Source organism: Sander lucioperca, chromosome 5, assembly GCF_008315115.2.
Source record: "Sander lucioperca isolate FBNREF2018 chromosome 5, SLUC_FBN_1.2, whole genome shotgun sequence".
NCBI classification, from domain to species: Eukaryota; Metazoa; Chordata; class Actinopteri; order Perciformes; family Percidae; genus Sander; species Sander lucioperca.
In genome coordinates this window covers 35,949,057-35,954,178 of record NC_050177.1, presented here as the reverse complement: position 1 = coordinate 35,954,178, position 5,122 = coordinate 35,949,057, and positions in this window count along the sequence as shown.

Sequence of the window (5,122 nt, the reverse complement as noted above, 5' to 3'; positions counted from 1 at the left end):
GAATCCCACGCCCACAAACCCACCCCTACATCCCCTCTATTTGATTTGAAGGTAACCCATTCAATCATTTATAGACTTCCTGTTGTGGTGTGTAATGCTAACTGCAATTTTGTATGGTTTAATTAGGCAATGTTTGAAGTCCTGATATAATATATAATAATGTAAATATGAAAAGATATTCTTTTACTGAATTAGTCTGTTATACTTTATATAATTTTAGAATATGCAAATAAATAAAAAAGGTGAAACGTGTAGTTCCTTGCCACATGCTCCAGAAAAATAAATAAATAGGAGCAGCATTTGACCTTGTGCAAGAATTGCATGATTTACTTTTTACTAGTTTGGCACACAACAAACCTGGCAACGTCCTCAAAAATGTAACTGAGATTCTGTGTTTAAAAGATGTATGAGTCCCAGGAGAATCTAGCTCCATCCTGGCGAGATTACTGGCTCAGTGAAGCGCACAAAACAACAGCCTGGCCAGAGTTTCACCAACTCAAATTTAAGACCTTTTAAGACCTTTAAGTCTATTATGAACGATATTTAAGACCTTTATCACAACATCAACTATGCCCTGAATTCTGTTTTTTCAAGCCAAGTATCAATAAACTTGAACTTCCCCATAGCTGAAGAATAAAATCTGTTTATGTCTGTGATACAATCCGAAAGAGACTCGCGCCAACAACACAAAAGCTGATTGGCTGCAATACAAGTTGCATGTTGGTCTCATTTGAGGTCGTAATACAGCAAAATATTGGGACTAGTGAAAGAAAAAACAGAGAGCATTAGAAGTAGCGTTGCATGAACGAAGTAAAATTATGACCTGTTTAAAATGATTTAAGACCTAGAACACAATACTGTATGTAAGACTTTTAAGGCCTAAAGTTTAGATTTTTTGAGCAGAGCCAAGCATGCCGGGATCCAGGCTAGGCTAACGGTACGTGTCCACTGCCAAGCGTCACTTCCACGCTTCCCATTCATTGTCTATGTGAGCTGCCGGGCAAAGCATTCTGGTAGCGTTGCAGCGACTTCAAGAAGCAGGGCGTCGAGCTAACTGCTCCTCATTTGCATAGTTGTGGTTACCAACCATCGCACAGATTATTGTGGTGATAACGGAGACCTGGCTGCATGAAAACATCCCCCCACCCCCCAAGTTTTATTTTTTTTAAGATATGCACATACACCTTGAAGCATTTCGTTCCTTCCATAGTGACAATGCCAAGATGTTATTGCTGTAGCAAACTATTTTAAATCAATTGAACGTGTCAATGTTACAGTAGGTTAAGTTCTGCAACATTGCCCTTTACCCAGCGTGGTATGTTTGCTTTTGTCATGCAAACAGCTCTTAAAGATCACTAGGGCCAAAGTAGACACATTTTCCAGTAAATAAACATTTGTGAACTGATAAAGTCACATGCAGGTAATGAGTTACAACACAGTAGAGAAGAAATGTGCTGTACATTGAAAAACAATAAAACTAAACTAAAATGTAATCATTCAAACATGCCAAGGCATGACACGATAGTCAATAGATATTGAAGACTTCTTAACCACTTGAGTGCCTCAGATTCCTTCAACCTTTTAAACTATAGGATCCCCAAACTGAAGAGCACCAGAGGGACAACTTCTAAACAACAGAGCAGCACTCCATGCAGACTGTATTATGGCTGAATAAAAAACTACTACTACTATTTCTTCTTATGAAAATGTATATGCAAATAATGCTTCTTTCCGTGATTATTCATGCTTTTCAAGCAGAAAAGGTGGATGCAGAGAATAAAAGCAGCTGGAGCTGTACAGGATAGCAACAAGGTAATTAAACTGTCAGCGTAGGGCTAAACATTTAATATTTTAAATGTATGTGTCTATGTTGCACTTCAGTTATAATATCTGTCATCTGTACATAAAATGGGAGTCATACTTTAACCATATATAATATTGGTGTACCGGTTGTATATAGGTTCTGTTAAATTCCTGCATAAATGGGGAGAGCGCCGTCTGCTGGCGTCACTTTCAGAACACTACATACATGACAGAGAAAGCCCAGCAACGCCTCTACTTTCTGCGGAAGCTGCAGAAAGCACACCTTCCCTCCCCCATCCTGACAACCTTCTACAGAGGGACTATTGAGAGTATCCTCAGCAGTGCCATCACAGCCAAAACAACAACTGTGTAACACCACTTGATCCATGGTGAAACGTTGTTTTGTTTCACTATATACAGTGTATATGGTTGAAATGACAATAAAACCCACTTGACTTGATTTTCACATTGCGCCGCAGCGCTAAAAGTAACAAATTATGGGTAATCCACAGCAGAACTCCTGATAACTGCTGTGGTAAATCCACTGACTGTAAAATTAACAGTCTATGGGTAAATCGCATGTTAAACGCAGCAGAGATAATATTAGCCAAAATGATTTAAAGCCAGACGGCCAGATGTAGCCTACGTACATTTGCGAAAGTAGCGTTATCAGTGCCATGGCCAACCCGCAGAAAGCGTACACTGTGATATTTCAGCTCCTGTCGTATTTCCCAAACCTACAGTTCATCGGGTAATCAGCGCCTTTTCTCCGCCCACTATAGGCCTACTGTAAATTGCGCTCCAGCTGTGCGGCCCAAGCAGCGCATCCGGTTGCCCGGTTGTAATTTTGCTGAGCTGCTGCTGTTGGGTTGTGTATTGTTGTGTGTGGGTCATTAGCCATGGTTGTTATTTCGGCATTAGTGGTGGGGAAATGTATTGACTAATGCGCTGTAGCAAAGCGTCAAGTACTGGTGCTATGATACGGCTGAGTGCAGACTGCGATATTACCACTACTGATGCTATGACTGTTTGAAATGATCCTGATGCCAATATTTGTAATGTAGCGATGAGTTTAACAACTGCTGGAATGGAATGTGAACGCTGAGTCGGAGATTCGATGTCATCTTTGATTTCTTCCAATAACTATAATATTGCATAGCTTAATCTGAAAAAGTGTGATCCTTGTGGAAAAAATCTTTTCAGTCTCCTTGGCCTATGTCTTCGTCTTGCTCGGATTACTGCTGCCATTTCACCAGGAGGCATATGCGAGGAAACCCGCTTGCGGCTGGTTTACACCTGCTTTTAAGAGATGGAGAATTTTCACCGCAAAAATAGAGGTGCGCTGTCACGGGCGGTTTTTGTAGGCTACATAGCGCGGAATACATAATTAGGCGCACTTTACGCTTCTCCTCCCATCTCTTTATGGGAAACTCCCAGTTTCCCCTTCACCCTCCCATGAATGCATATGCATGACACGGAAAAGCGCAATTTTCCATTTTCAGTTCCTGCAACAGGCAGTTTGCTCTTTTACCTCAGTGCGGCCTGTTTGTACATACCTCGCCATGCTTTTACGCGCACGCTGCAAAAAACAAATACGCCTGAAGTTGGCGCAAAAGCGTTAGTACATCTGGGCCAGAATGTGACGTTCAGATGGTGAAAACACCAAGATGTCATCGACATAAAGCAAAAGTTGACTTCTTGCTGGAGGTTCAAATTTGGTAAGGTAGCAAACATTATTTGCAAAAACATGGTTGGAGACTCACAAAACCCTTGAGGGATTCTGGTATAGGTGTATCTTTTCATTTTTTAGGTGAATGCGAACCAAAACTGTCTGTCCTTGTCTACAGGGATAGAGAAGAAAGCACTAGGCCTACTAATATCGACTAGAGGTCGACCAATTAATCGGCCGATGTTTGGCTTTTTTTTTACATAATCGGCATCGGCCAATATCCATAGACGTATATAAGAATGGACCAACAGATCCCGTTGCTCTGGACGGAGACCAGTGAAGGATATTAGAAGCACTTTTCCGGTGATGGCTGAGCGTTACTGTGCAGCCTCCAACTGAGAGAGACGACATAAATGTGACGTGAGCAACCTGTCTGAAAGTTGTAAGTCTTCTGGTAGCTGTGCCAAGAGAAATCTCAATCATTCCCAATCTTGCAGAGACGGAGAGCGTAGGTATATGTAAGGAGATAACAGGCACAGGCTAATTATTGCTAACTAAAATGCTAGTTAACATTAGCAATTACACTTAAACAGCTAATGTGAGACGAAACTGCCTGCGCGCTTCTCCTGTACTACCCAGTAAGCACACATACTTCGCGGCGACGTACATCACAATACATCGTAAAGAAGCAGGCTTATATGCATCGTTCTAACATCTGCTATACATCTTACAGATGTGGTCATCTTCCTGTTATACATAGTACAGATGTCAGGCTCTACATCCACCAGATATTATTTATACCGTCTGCAGATGTCAGGCGCTTATATACCGTATGTTATCCTAACATACCTTTACTCTTTAAATGTTGATAAACTAAATTACAAATTACTTACCTTAGTACACCGAGAAGATTTTAGCGGGCCCAATTAAAATTTTACTTCTATAACTACTACTACTTTATAATAAACTATAGCTACAGTCCAATAATACCAGTCTAATCTGTAGAAATCATAGTCTAGAAGATGACAAACAATTATTAACGCAATTATTTGAAAACATCTTAAATCACTCTGTAGGATCGCTGGTATAAACAAGACCAGTAAACTTCTCACTTTTTGCTGAACAAACATTTATTTTGAACTATATAATTAATCAATAAACATAAAAAAACATGAACAAATATTAAAACATTAAAATAAAGAATTATCTTGGCCGGCGGTGGTGGCGATTAGGTGCCAGCCGGAGAAACCCTTTAATGGCCTTCTCGGCCTCCGCTTCCGTCGGCGCCTGGAGGACCGGGTTCCTCATTACTGCTGCTGTAATAAAATCGTTGGATTTGATTATTATCATACTATTTATTTTGTTTTATCTAATCTTCTCAGTTTTCTATAGAGGTAAATATAGTGTATAATGGTTTCTGTACAGCAAGTGAATAAGAGACTTTTAGAAGGTTTAATTTAGTGGAATATATATATATATTTAAAAAATTTAATAATTCTGGATTCGCTTCTAGTGAATGTTAAAAATGTTAAAAACGTAACGTTTTGACCAAGGACCCTTTCAGTGTTCGGGCTGGTAAGTTGATATACCCCGAAACAAATTATCCGCTGAAATATAGACGTTTCTTTCGCCATGCAAAGTCTATGTGAA